Source organism: Juglans regia, chromosome 11 (assembly GCF_001411555.2).
Source record: "Juglans regia cultivar Chandler chromosome 11, Walnut 2.0, whole genome shotgun sequence".
In the NCBI taxonomy this organism is placed as follows: domain Eukaryota; kingdom Viridiplantae; phylum Streptophyta; class Magnoliopsida; order Fagales; family Juglandaceae; genus Juglans; species Juglans regia.
The window spans coordinates 17,530,160-17,546,109 of record NC_049911.1 but is presented as its reverse complement, the minus strand read 5'-3'; positions in this window follow the sequence as shown (position 1 = coordinate 17,546,109).

Below are 15,950 nucleotides of genomic sequence, written 5' to 3'. Positions count from 1 at the left end.
AGATAGTGTGCTATTGGCAAATGATTATGGGTTTTTTGATCCACAAGTGCTGGTAGATTCAAGTGTAGTCCATGTAATTAGTGGGCCTGATGGTATTACTAGTAGGAAATGAAAATGGATTTCATCTTTTCATCGAATAACTAAGCTACCGAAAGAGGAAAAGGGGATTATGGGCATCTCGCGAAAGAGGAAATTCAATGAAGCAGAGGGGGATCAAGGGATTTCTAAAGGCAGAGAGGCTAAAAAACACAACCTGGTCTCGTTGGCTGCGGGCGAGGTCAATGGTGATTCAGCAAATTGATTGGTGGCGGTTGGGGTCCAGCGCCGCCTAGAACCATGAGAATTATGAGCTGGAATGCCTGTGGGCTTAGGAACGCACGGGGCATTCGTACCATCTGTGATTTGATTAGGAGGGAAGGGCTTGATGTGTTGTTCTTGCAAGAAACAAGGCTTTCAATTTGTGAATTCGAGCACTGTAAGTTCAGATTTGGTTTTTCTAATTGCTTACCAATGTGGAAGAAGGGGTTTTAGCTTTGTTACGGGGAAAAAATGTGAATTTATCTACTATTAATTACTCTAATTTCCATATTCATGCTGTTGTTCAATGTGATTTGAATTCTTGGTTTTTATCTGGTATTTATGGAAATCTTGATGTTAGTCAAAGGTTTCGAACCTGGGAGTTGATGAGGACTTTGAGAAGTGCGAATGGGAATCCTTCGTTGGTCCAAGGGGATTTCAATGAAGTGTCGTGTCACTCTAAAAAAAGGGTGGCAGGCCCTGACCTAAGAGACAAATTGAATCCTTTAGGGCAGTTGTTGATGACTGTGGTTGGAGAGAATTGGGATTTAGAGGTAGTATTTTTACCTAGTGTAATCGTAGGGAAGGGGAACAGTGTATCAGTGATGTAACGCCCCGTTCCCTGAGGTCCTGAGAGTTAACTCTTAATACCTCAAATCAACTTAAATAGTACAACTATAAAATCCGAAAAAATCCAATAAAATATTAATCAATCTAATCAATCCAAATATCTAAGTTCCTCCATAGGGACAATAAAGAAAATCTCAATAACATAAATTAAAAACTCTCTAAAACTTGAAATTATCCTTAACTCATCAAATCAAAATATCTGAAACATAAATTTGGTTTACCCATGCTCCATATCCTTGATCCTCAACTGAAACATTCAAATCATCTGAAAAATATTGTGGAGATAAGGGGTGAGTTATCAACAACTCAGTAAGCAGAGAACATATACTAGTATGTAAACATGAGCATTTTCAGAAAGTTCAATATGCAGAAACAAAAACATTTTATTTTTATATGCAGATCTCAGAAAAACGTGTTATCAGAAAATCAGAGCGACTTTTCAATCTTTTCATACTCAAAATCAACAATTCATATTTAAGGATCAATTTCATATTCAAAAGCGCTTTGGCATAACTTAACTGAACATCTTCATTTTATCATATCATATCATATACCATGTTTAACCCCCGTGGTAGGGTTGTGCTATCCCCGATGGCCAAACTAGGCATGTATCATATGGTGAACTTCCCCTTTTTCAATCTCGGAGCCCCGAGTGTGCACACAGGAAAGAACACGTAAAAAGACTACTTTGTTTCCAAAGTGGGTGCACTCTATCATATCATGGTAGTACCAACCATATCACATGAACCAGTATCATCATCTCAGAACCATATTCAGAACAGATAAGTATGCCAAAGTTTTATCATATCCATATCATATCAAAACACGTGCGAAACATATTCATATCATTTCCATTTGATCAAAAACAGATCAAAATCATTTCATATCACATGCATAAAAATCTCAATGATATCATATTCGCTCTTTTGCATATTTCAAAAACATGTCAAATATTGCTCATGTCTACACATTTCATGTCAAAAACATTTCTTTTCTCTTTCATATGTATCTCATGATGGAATGCGAAACATATACTGAGGTTGTTTTTTACTTTTTCTTTTTAAAACAACATGCACATTTTTTTACAAACCAACCTCAGTTCATTTTTTTTTTTATGCAAATCTAGTATAAGAACCCCGCTTACTTGGACGACTTAACTTTTCCTGAATTTTCCTCAAATATGTGGAGTCGACTATAAATCGTCACCTATAAAGATAACCACGTAAGTTTCCGTAAGTTTCCAATCAATCACGTATTTCGATATTTAAGTCTAAACTTCAAAAATAACCTATTTTAATTCCTCGAAACTTAAAACCCTCATAATTCCAAAAATATATCATCACTTTCTAAAATCATCAATATCCACCATAACCAAAGTCAAACTCAAAACACCAATATTTAAACCCGAAACTGTCAATAAATCTCACATCATAAATCAATCACTCAAACAACTCCATAATTCAATCCAACCGACCCCCCCTTACTCCTCGGACTCAGTCCGGCACAACCAACCAATTTACAGTAAATATGAGTTAGCGCTAATGTAACACCCTGTATTTTTTAGTGTATTTTTTTTAATTGAATGATTATTTGTTATTAATTTAAAATTAGATTTTCAGATTTTAGTGGGTTTATTTTTATGATTTTTAATTTGTGAAAATTAAATTTGACATGTTTCCTTAATATTAATTATTGTTATGCATTTAATTTTCTTTTCATATTAAATTAACTTATTGTTGGATTTAATTATTTATTTTCATTTTAATCACTGCGTTTGAATTATCTTATTTCACTTGCTGTTTTAAAATCGTCTCCATTAGATTATTTTTTTTTTGTGACCCAAGATGTGAGGACTGGACCTCATTTCTTTCCTTACATTTTTCTCTTTCCTCTTTTCTTTTCTTCCTTTTTCTTTTTTCTTCTTTTCTTTCTTTTCTTTTTTTTCTTCTCCCCTGGTTTCTTTTCCGCGCGCCGCAACCCCCCTTCCCTCTCTCCGTCCGATCCTCCTTCTCACCCCAGCGCCACCGTGCGCCGGCGGTGGTCGACACCGCCTGGCTTCCCAGCACCCCCACCCACCGGAGACCTCCCCCTCCGGTTTCCGGCCCCAGCCGTGCAGCCATTAGCCTCCATGCACCACACGAAGCCGCGACATTCCTTGCACCGCTGCGCCGCCGTCGCGCCATCTCCGACGACCATCTTCTCACCACATCGTCATCTACCTTCTAGCAACCTAATGCACCAATCCTTGACTCCGATTTGTCACCAGTGAAGCCCCATCTATCTCCATCTCCGATTTGAGCATTTTGGCCTTAAACCGCCGCCCACGCCGCCATCCACGGCCAACCACCACAACCACTAGCTTCACCGACATCCCTAAGCCCTACCCTATCAATTTCGGGTCTTCGTTTACACCCGTTCAAAAGTGGGTTTTTGAGACCCACGGCCACAGTGCATTTCTCACTATTTTGTTGCTGCATTGCCGCTTCTAGCACCTTCATGATCTTTCAAAAATTATATTATATCATTGTAAGTATTTTTCCCAAATAACTTTTGAGATTAAATGTATTTTTGTGCTAATTCATTTTTACTGTGAATTTGTTAGTTGTGCCGACTGAGTCCGAGTAGTAAGGGGGTCGATTGGATTGGATGATGGAATTGTTTGTGTGAGATTGGTTTATGCTTTAAAATTTGTTGGTTGTTTCGGGTTTAAATATTGGTGTTTTGAGTTTGACGTTGGTCATGGTGGATATTGGTGATTTTTAGGAAGTGATGATATATTTTGGGATTATGAGGGTTTTAAGTTTTGAGATATTAAAATAGATTATTTTAGAAGTTTATGCTTAAATATAGAAATCCGTGATTTATTGAAAACTTACGGAAATTATGTGATTATTTTTATAGGTGAAGATTTATAGTCAACTTGACATTTTTTGAGGAAAATTCTGAAAAGCCAAGTTGTCCAGGTAAGCGGGGTTCATATACTAGTTTTGCATTAAAGAAATGAAATGAGGTCGACTTTGAAAATATGCATGTTTGTTTGAAAAGAAATATGAAAACGACCTCAAATGTTTGTTCTACATATGCATAAATTCTATATAAGAGAAATTATTTTCTGACATGACTGGTGTAGACATGAGCTAGTTTTGTGCACTTTGTTTTTGAATTATACAAAAAGAGCGAATATGAAAGTCTAAAAGTTTGTTATGAACAAATGAAAATGTTTTGTTTCTGTTTATTTCGAACATGTGAAATGATCTGAGGTGATTCAGTATTTTGTTTTGATATGATGTGTTATCTGAAAACCTTGGCATGAAGTTCTGATTCTGTATATGATTGTAATCGGATTTTCGATGAAATCTGTTCTGTTTTTGTTAAGGCCCAGCCACGGGTATAATGGTGGTTTATAACCCTACCACGGGGGTGAAACATGGTATATGGCCCAGCCACGGGTATAATGGTGGTTTATAACCCTACCACGGGGGTGAAACATGGAATATGGCCCAGCCACGGGTATAATGGTGGTTTATAACACTACCACGGGGGTGAAACATGGAATATGGCCCAGCCACGGGTATAATGGTGGTTTATAACCCTACCACGGGGGTTAAACATGGTATTGTCCCAATGTGATACTAAACGATGATGTGATTATAATGTTTCAGTTTGGAAATGCCAAAGGATTTTCTTTTCGGTAATAAGTTTGTTTTTCTGAAAATTTCGCTCTGATGTTTTTGTACAAAGTTTTGTTTATGCATTCGGAAAGAAAATATTTTGTTTTTGCTTTCTGAAAGTAAATGTTTTGTTCTGCTTATCAAATGTTATAAATCCTCATGTTTACATGCTAGTATATGCTCTCTGCTTACTGAGTTATTGATAACTCACCCCTTATCTCCACAATATTTTTCAGATATTATGATGGTTCATTTGAGGATCAAGATTATGAGGCATTGGGTGAGATGTTTTAAGTGTGGTGGTTCAAGCATAGGAAGTTTTTTATGAGTATTGTCGATTTTATTAAGAAGTTTTATTGTGTTATAATGACTTGGTATTTTTAAAAATTTGTTATATTGAGGAAATTAGATTTAATCGAATTTTCTATATGATATTGAGAATTTGGAGTATTTTTTTTTATATTGTTGAAAGGTGAGTTTAAGTGTTAGGAAGTAACTTTCTGACCCCGACCGGGGCGTTACAGCTAAAATACATTTAAATCTCAAAAGTTCTTTAGAAAAATACTTACAATGCTATAATGTAATTTTTGAAAGATCACGGAGGTGCTAGAAGCGGCAACGCAGCAACAAAACAGTGCCAAATGCACTGTGGCCGTGGGTTTCAAAAACCTACTTTTGAACGGGTGCAAACGAAGACCCGAGATTGATAGGGTAGGCCTAGGGATGTTGGTGAAGCTAGTGGTAGTGGTGGTTGGCCGTGGGTGGCGGCGCAATAGGCGGTTGAAGTGCAAAAACACCTAAAACGGAAATAGAGTTGGAAGTGCTTCACTGGTGACGGATCGGAGCCGGGGTTGGGTCCAATGGGTTGCTAAGAGGTCGAGGATGAAGTGGTGAGAAGATGGTGGCCGGAGGTGGCGAGACGGCGGCGCGCGAGCACAAGAGGTGCCGCGGCTTGAGTGAGCTCATGGTGGCTAACGGCGGTGCAGCTGGGGAAGCTGGGGGGCTGGGCGGTGTCGACCACCGCCGGCACACGACGGCGGGCTGGGGAGGAGAAAGATCGGATGGAGAGAGAGAGGGAGGGAGGGGCTGGGTCGCTCATGGGAAAGAGACAGGGGAGAAGAAAAAAGAAAAGAAAGAAGAAAAGAAAAGGAGAGGAAAGAAAAATGGAGGAAAAGAAATGAAGTCCAATCCTCATATCTTGGGTCACAAAAATGATCCAACGGAAACGATTTTAAAACAGCTAGTGAAATAAAATAATTCAAATGCAGTGATTACAATGAAAATAAATAATTAAACCCAATAATAAGTTAATTTAATTTGAAAAGAAATTTAAACGCATAACAATAATTAATTTAAGGAAGGCACTTCAAAAATAATTTTCGTAAATTAAAAATCATAAAAATATTCCAATTAAAAATCCAATAATTTTAAAACAAGAGAATAAATTCTGAATCATTAAAAAGAATTCCTTCATTAAAAATACACTAAAATATGGGGTGTTACAGAGGCAGTTCAAATTTCTTTTCAACATCAAATATGTATATTTTCCAAAATTAACCTCAGCTCATTTTATTTTAAATGCAAAGTCTAGTATAGGAACCCCGCTTACATGAACTTCTTAACTTTTTCGAAATTACTCAAAAACGTCGGATAATAATTAATCGTCACCTATAAAATAATCACGTAATTCTCATAAATTTCCAATTAATCACGTATTTCGATATTTAATCCTAAGCTTATAAAATAATCTATTTAATTCCTCAAAACCTAAAATTACCAATCATCACTTTCTAAAATCTTCAATGCTAATTTAATACTATGACTAAAACATTTAAAAGTCAGACCTATTTACTAATGAAAACAACTTATGAAGCTTAATACTAAGTAATATAATTATCCCAAAATATTTTAAAATAAACCATAACTATTATTAAAAAGACTAAAATATATCTAAAATGTAGAAATAACATTACACCAATATTGTTTACTCTTAAAATAAACCTTTACTTAATAACGTGTTAAAATATTTAAGCGATTCAAGGTAAGTACAAGTAAAAATTTCGTTAAATAAAAATAAACAAATAGCTTTAATCGTAATTTAAATGTTTAAAAGAAAAAAAATACACAATTACTAAAATAATTTGTTACCAAAGTAAAATTTGAAAATCCTATTTATTTCTGTAAACTTTTCTTATACCACCCGTATAAACCATGTAAAAACAGACCAAAAATATCAACTTGAACACATTCTAAAACTAAGGGAAAAACTGTAATTCCTTATTCAAAAGTTTACATATACTGGAATTGCATTCACGCAGTCTCTGTGCACAACCGTGAGAACAGGGGCACGAGGTACTCATTGCCAAGGGAGGAGTTGTGAGCGACGCGGCGAAGAAGGTCACGGTGGTGAGGCACTGCGGTGGTGCACTGGAAGAGAGAGAGAGAGAAAAAGAAAAATACGGTGAGATAGAAACAAAGAAGATGGAGAAGCAGTGCAAGCGTTCGGCAAAAGCTCACTGCGAGTGACAAGACAGAACTGAGGCGGCTCGAGGTTGACGAAAAGGTGACAAACGGCGGATTCTGTGGCTAGCCCAAAAGTTTTCCCAACATACGGTGGTGACCAACCGAAAAAGTGGTGATGCTCTGTTTTTTAGAGGAGAAACAAGGGCTCTCCTATTTTTCTTGGTGATGGTCAGCGGAGGTTCCATGTGGGTTCACGGCGGCTTAAGGAGGTGTAGACCAGGTTCGTCGGGAAGGCGGCTGCGATGGCTTCCTGCGGCATGCAACTCGGTGCACGCTACGCGGAGTAGGAAGGCAGAGGCTTCCTGTTAAACTGGCGTGGTGCTTTCCGAATGGGTGAGGACAGGCTGTGTTGCTGCTGGGACGGCGTGGGTCGAGACCGAGCTAGAGGGTGAGCGTTGTTTGCAAAGAGGAGGAAAAAAAAATGCTAGGCTAAGGTTTCGCGTAAGAGGGTAGCGGCGGAAGCTTTCTTCGAATAGAAATATATAAAATATATATAGGTGGATGAACAAGAAAGAAAACCCTAGAGGAGGAGACGTGTGAGTGGATGAAGATGAGTTGTGTGTGAGCATGCACGACGTGAACGAGAGAAAAAAAAAACTTACGCGAAATAAGAGATAAAGACCGAAAGAGAAAAAAAAACAAAAACAAAAAATGAAACATGTGGGAAAATAAATAAATAAATAAATAAACGTGTGCAGAAAATGAAATAAAAAAATCATTACTCTAGTCCGTACTATAAAAACTTAAAATATCAAGCTCCAAAAAATAAATAAATAAAATCCATAGTCAAACTATACCAATTTTGGGTCCGGGTGTTACAAGTGAAACGCTAGATCGTTGTCTAGCTAATTTTTCTTGGTGGAACTTATTCCCAAATGCCACTGTTACTCATAGCTTGGTAGCATACTTGGATTATGTGCCAATTTAGGTAGATATGGAAGATGTTTTGGAGCTTTCTAGAGTTAAAAAGCCTTTTAAATTTGAGGCTATATGGGTGGCTGAGGAGGCTTGTGTGAGAATTATTCAAGAAAATTGAGAAAGATGTGCATCTCAGCCCAACATGGGTGAGGTGATGAATCTCATTAAAAGCTGTGGAAATCAGTTGAGTTCTTGGAATAGATAGTCTTTTGGGCATGTGCAGTAGAAACTTCTCAAAGCAAAACAAAATTTCGCTTTGCTTCATGATAAAGGCCTATTATGGGTTGGTAGAGAGGAATATGATTGTGCAAGAGATGAGGTGTAGAAATGACTTGAAAGGGACGAAATTATGTGGCGACAAAGGTCTAAAGCGTTGTGGTTGAAGGAGGGAGACCAAAACTCAAACTATTTCCATATGAAAGCTTCAAAGAGGAGGAGGAAGAACAAACTTATTAAAATATAGGATGATTATGGGATTTGGCATGAATCTCAAGGTCGGGAAAGAATAATCTTGGATTACTTCCAGAATTTGTTTACTTGCTTTAATCCGAGTGGTTCTTTGGATTTTTTGGAGTCTTTATGAGGTAGAGTGAATACTGCAATGAATCATGAGTTGATATGGATATACATTGTGGATGAGATCAAAAGTGCACTTGTCCAAATGGATCCCTGAACAGCTCCAGGTCAATATGGTATGTCTCCAGTCTTCTTTCAAAAATATTGGTATGTGGTGGGTGAGTCATTGACTTATGCAGTTTTGGAGGCATTGAATTCAGGTTATTTTCCAGTCTCTTTAAATCACACATATATTACTCTTATACCAAAAAAGAAATCTCCTTTAAAAGTCAGTGATTATAGGCCCATTAGTCTTTATAATATGGATTATAAATTGATTGCAAAGGTGATTTCTAATAGATTCAAAACTGTTTTGAATGGGGTTATTGGGGAGAGCCAAAGTGCTTTTGTTCCTAGTTATATGATTACAGATAATGTTCTAATTGCTTATGAATTAGTGAATTCCTTAAAAGAAGGGGTTTATGTCTTTGAAATTAGACATGAGTAAGGCGTATGACAAAGTTGAATGGAGCTTTATTAAGTCAGTAATGGAGATGACGGGGTTCAACCAAAATTTCTTTAGATTGATTATGTATTTTATCAGCTCTGTTTCTTGTTCAATGCTAATCAATGGTTATCCAAAAGGCCCTGTAAATCCAACTAGAGGATTGAGGCAAGGGGACTCTTTATCCCCTATTTATTTCTTCTTTGTATTGAAGGTTTGAGTACATTATTAAAGGAAAAAAGGGTTAAAAGGGGATATTTGTGGTTTGAAAATCTGTAAAGGTGCTCCAAACAATAATCATCTACTCTTTGTAGATGATAATGTTATTTTTTGTAAGGCTGAGGAGGGGGAAAATAGAAGAGTGCATGCTATAGATAGATATGAATCTGTTTCAGGTTAGAGAATCAACAAGGAGAAGATAGCTATGGTATTTAGTAGCAATGTTTCAAGAGAAGTTAGAAATGAAATAAAACAACTTTGGGGAAATAGATTCAGCAGTATGAACGATACCTGGAACTTCCTCCTATTGTCGGTAGGTCTAGGCATAGAGCTTTTCACTCTATAAAATAGAAAGTTTGGGAAAAGTTTCAATGTTGAAAGAAAAGTTATTATCTCAAGGGGGAAAGAAAGTGCTTTTAAAAGCAGTGACACTCTCTATACCTTCCTATTCCTTGGGCTGTTTTTTGTTACCTTCTTCTTTGTATTCTGATTTGGAGGGATTAGTGTTGAAATTTTGGTGGGGACAAAATGGAGAAGAAAGGAAGATTCATTGGATGAGTTGGTCTCGAATGTGTGAGACAAAGTCTTGTGTGGGGATGGGGGTTTAAAGAACTCATGTTATTTAATTTAACACTTTTGGCAAAACAAGGTTGGAGATTGCTGCAAAATGATAATTCTCTCATATACAGGTTGTTTAAGTCAAAATACTTTCCTAATTCCACTTTTGCACAAGCTAGGTTAGGAAGGAGTCTTTCTTACACTTGGAGGGGAATATGGGAAGCAAAGAAATGAATGTTTGAAGGTTGTAAATGAAGGATTGGTGATGGAAGAACAACTTGAATATGGTCTGATCAGTGGATTCCAGGGCATGGGGCTATGCTTTCAGAGGGTTTGATTGGGCCAACCACTAGTACTAAAGATGTTGTTAGTACTCTCTTTGAAGCCAATGCAAAAAGTTGGGATATGCATAAGCTGAGATCTCTCTTCAATCCAAATGTGGTGGTAGATATTCTCAAGATAGTAATCTATCCAAGAGCAAATAGTGATAGGCGAATCTAGGCTCATGAGAGAAATGGAGTCTTTAGCGCGAAAAGCTGCTTCAGGTTTCTTAAAACAAGGTTGGGATCACATGGTGCAGAAACTTCATCAACTAGCTCTACCAAGGTTGTATGGAGACAGATTTGGAAGATGCCAGTGCTAAGTAAAATTAGAGTTTTTGCTTGGTGTGCTTGCAAAGAAGGACTCCCCACAAAAGATAATTTGTTGAAGAGAAAAGTAATAACTGATGCACAGTGTGGGTTTTGTGGTTTCTAGTGTGAAGATCTCAATCATGCTTTGATAAATTGTGCTAGTTTACAGGGTATTTGGAGGGAGATCTTGCCAGAAATGAGCTTTGCTGATGATATGAGAATATATGATATTGTTTTATCCGTTTTTAAAGGGGTAGTCAGTGAGAAGTTGCCTGTATTCTTTGTATTGGCGTGGAATTTCTAGTATAGACGTAACAAAATCGTACATGATCAAGTCATTCTAAGTCCAAAATTGTTGCTGCCAATGCACTGAGTTTGCTTAGAAACTATAAAGAGGTAAGATTTCAGCCTAATGCCTAGTTGAAAAAGTATTTTTGTTGGAAACCTCCACCAACAGGTTTATTAAAGTTAAATGTTGATGGAGCTGTTTCTACGGAGGTAGGCAAATCTAGTATGGGTTGTATTTTACATGATGACCATGGTAAAGTTCTAATGGCATCTAGTAAGCTTGAACATGAGGTTGAGGAACCAGAAGTTATTGAACTAACTGTTGTTTTTCGAGGGCAAAAGCTGTGTTCTAGTATGGGCATTACAAACATTCAAGTTGAATCAGATTGCTTATTAGTAGTCGAGGCTTTGCAGCGTCATCCAATGGAAAATTCTCTGCTTGGGCTATTATATCTAGAAAATAAGTTATTTTCCACATATTTTGCTAAATGTAGTTTTATCTATGCACATAGAGAAGAAATAGGGCAACTCATTGTTTAGCTCGTTATGCAATAAATGTAGATGATATCGCTATGTGGTGTGATTGTATTCCAAACTTTCTTTCTCAAGTCCTTTGCCTTGATAAATGTCTGTAATCTCCTTTTATTAATGGAAGTTACGATTCTTATAAAAAAAAAATTATTTTGTTGTAACTATGTATTGTTTAGTTTGAACCAACATAGTATTGTGTTTTTGTCTGAAGGATTATTTGTTGGGGCTTGTTGAAACTTTTTCATTTGTAAAGGGATATTGTTGTGCTAGGTATATTTAAAAACTTTGTTGGGAATATGTTCTGAATGGATTGTGAATATGTTGTGATTTTTTGTGAATTGATTGTGAATATGTTCAAAATTTAATAAGAATATGTTGTTAGTTAATTGATTTTGATTTAATAAGAATTGATTGTGATTATGTTGTGAATATATTGTTAATTTGTTGTGAATATGTTGTGAATTTAATAAGAATAGCGAGTGGAAGGCAACAGGGTGTGATTTTTGCAAATAGTTGCAAGGTGTGAAGTTGCCAGATAGTTATGCCTCCAATCTCGGTAGACGTGTAAACCCTGATGACTAGAAAATAAGTGGATTGAAAAGTCATAATTGTTACATATTTTTGTAGAAATTGTTACTGGTGGGAATTTGTGGGAAACTGACTTCCAACGTGAGTGTCGCCATAACTGAATTTTGCATGTTTTTCAAAGATTTATATTCTCGGGTAGTAGATTGAGATATCTTATGGAAGATGGAAGAAGACGTTGCTACTATACTGTGTAAATTCAAGTTGATATTTTCAACATAATTTTTTGATGTAATGGTCCATTTACCTTGAGAGGTACTATTAGGTAGCCCGATGCAGTTCCGTTGGATGTATCTAGTTGAAAAATATTTGGGTAGATTGAAGCGTACTGTTGGGAATAAAGTCCGAGATGATGGTTCAATAGCAGAGGCTTATATACTCAATGAATGGTTGACATTTTGCTATCTATATCTTCGTGGTGTTGAGACATGATTTAATCGTGAAGAGTGGAATGCTGATCTTGCTACTCCTCCCCCTTGTGAACTACTAGTAGTGTTTTCTCAGAATGTACAACCCTTGGATGCACTAACGAGATACGACTTAATTGGTGAAGAGTTAGGAAAAGCTTGGTAGTATGTGTTGAATAATTGTCGGGAGATTGATGACTATCTTAGGTATGTCGACGCATGCTTAGAATAATTCTAATTAAAAAAAATTGAACTATAACGACTGTGTTCAAATATTCTATTCTTTTATACTTCTATATAGTGAGCACATGGACAAACTTAGGACAGAAGGCGTATAGAATATATAGGCAAGTCACGAAAAAGAATTTTTCGGATGGTTTGAACAACGCGTATGCATTTAAATATCCCATGACTTAAAATCATTTTGAACCATTTTAATTCTTGTTCACTTTTAATAATTTTGTTACTATTTCAATTGTTAGATTTTGGATCAACGTGCACATGATCCTGCATCAGTTTCTTCTAAATTGCATTCATTGGCCCGTGGTCCTTCACATAGATCACTTTGATACACTACATGCATAATTCAAGGTTATAGATTCCATGCTATAGACCGTAAACGTAATTGAAAGACACAAAACTATGGTGTGTTGTCGAGAGAAGTCATGGAACAAATGATATTGACTACTATGGTGTCATACTTGATATTATCGGATTAAAATACCTGGGTGGGAATGTGACATATGTTTTTAAATGTGATTGGTGAGATATAGGCAGTGGTCGGGTTTCGATATATAGGGATAGTCACTTTACGAGTGTCAATACTGCATGTAAATGGTATGAAAATGATCCATTCATATTGGCTTGCCAAGCTACCCAAGTCTTTTACTTGGTTGATCCAATGAAATGGGCCGATGAAGATAATGGAGAGATAACTTGATGAGCAGTACAAAAATTTGCTCCTCGGAATATTTGTGATGCATGAATGGTAGTGGATTACGATCAAAGTAGAGATGAATATGACACTCATATTATAGAGGCATTCTAGGAAGATGGAGAGGGTATTAATTTATTTGTTGACCTTGGTGCACTAGAACTAATCCTCTTATGTAGAGATAACATCTCACCCGTACATCTCGACCCATCCGTATTAAATAATCATTCAGTTCATGAAGTAAGTGAGGAAGAAGAAACAGTCTGAAGAAGAAGAAGAGTGCGAAGAGCAAGTTGACGAAGAAGATGAAGAAGAAGATGATGACAACAAAGATGTTATTGAAGTCGATTCTAAAACAAGCATGTAAAATACATTTGGAGATGAAGAATAAAAGTATTAAATATTTTATTTACATAAGAGACAATACAATACATTTTTTATAAATATGTCGACCCAGCAAACTGATAACGAAGAAATATGCCTCCTCTAAGTCCCTAAACCGTTCACGACTCCCCAATTGAGAACTCCTCTCCTAAACAAGTTGATACATAGGAGACAAACAACCAGTTGACATCTACCAGTAAGGAAATTTTGTTGATAATTAATTATATTTCAATATTTGGGGACTGTATTTAACAATTTTAAAAATATAAGCTTATGCCTTGTCACGTCGCAGACGTGGCTTAACACATGGCCTTGCTCTGGAAAAAAATATAAGGCATGAAAAAATCAAGGTCAACATTCCTGATAACTTCATTAGGGGAGTGGATGACAGTACAACGTCGCTTTCCTCTTATGTCGACACACTAGTCCGAGTTTATGCCCCATTTTATGTGCGATCATGGAAAGATGTTCCGAATAAGGTTAAGGATCATGTTTAGAGTCGTGTACTGGTGAGTTTATATACGAACATAAATCTTTTTAGAGATATTTTGATTTCATATTTTTGACGCAATTTACTTCTTACGATGAATTCGACCTCAATTTTAGCCATAGCGAGGATGTGTGAACTGTGATTGAGTTGATGGCTACATTATTCCGACGTCACAAGGGACGATGTCATAACCACTTCAAGAAGTTCGAGACATTGGAAGAGGTTGTTCAGTCCCCTTTTCAGAAAATGAAGTTAGATGATTAGAGGAAGTGTCTTGATTTTTTCGCAAGTCCAGATTATCAAATATTCTAGATTTATCCCCTATATCTTATTTACATCTATATTGGTTTCATATATTATGTTTAACATTGTTAATTTGTCCTGCATCACTTAAGTTCTATTAATGTACATAATAGAACGACTTTGACAATCCACCATCGTGCTGGTTCAAAGTCATTCCAACGTCATACCGATAAAATGATAATTAATAACTTCTTAAAATTCACTCATTTTTATCATATTCTTTTATTTAAATACTAATATTATTTTTTAAAATTACTGCTTTGTTAGAAACGTGATGATCCTGAAAATTTTTCTCTCATTCATGTCTATATTGCTACTCACACTAATAAGCACAGTGAGTGGGTTGATCCTGTTGCTAAAAATAATTATGTAAGTGAGGTTATTTTCTATGAATAAATTATTCAACATGTGAATTCATATTATGTTGGATTACTCATTTCTTTTAATAAGTTAGTTTGGTTGTAATTGCAGAAAAAAAATGATTGAGATCCAGTCAGCCTCTGAGGAATCCTCTCCTATTGATATGAACATATTCATGCAAGTGCAGAGCAAGTCTAGTTTGGAAAGAGGTTTGGGACATTCTTCCAAACATGTCGGTTCATCCTTTACGACCTCGACTTCTGAAATTAATAATCTTACTAAAGATTTAGATGCAGCACGCTAAGAAATTGAGCAAATGAAGTCGAGATAGTAGGAGTTGAAATCTCTCTTATCGCGACATCTGATTTACATACGTGTTTGCAAGAGCGACAAAGAGACCCGGAGTAGAGAATACGCATTGAAGATCAAGAGCAAATACAAAGGGAGACGCTAGTCCAGATGGAATATGTTATGTCACTACAGCAGGATCGCGGGGGGCGAGGAAAGAAAAAGAAATGAATATATCATTATCATTATTAGAAACTTTTTTTGTCTGTTTTTACAACTCTATAAGACGTTATTAGCTGTTATATTTATAATGTAATATGATACAATTTGTATCTTTTTAATTTTATGAAATTACTATTTCTAATTAGTACATTCAAATGTAAAGAAAAAACATTCGAACTAATGTTCAAATATAATACCACCGAATTCCAACAAAACGTTCAAATGTAAGTCACTTTGTTTGAATGTTTCCACACACAAATGATCTAAACGTTCTAATGATTAGAATAGATATGTTTGAATGACAACCCAACATCCGAACGTTAAACTTTCACATTCGAACGCTTAATCATTAACATCCGAATGCTACATGCAAAACGTCTATGAGCAAACGTTCAAACGTAAATATTAATCGTGTGAAGCAAAAGCAATGAACGTCTATTTTTTTACGTTCAAATGTTAATCAGTCGAGTTAACGTGCAAACGTCAATTTTGACGTGCAAACGTTATTTTCTGTGACGGATTTTAATTGTTATAAAAAATATCATGTTCGAACGTTACATTTCACGGAAGACTTACAACTGTCACAAAAAAATTTGTTGTGATGGTTGAACAGTAAATTGTCACAAAATGACGCCTTTTAAGTGACGGTT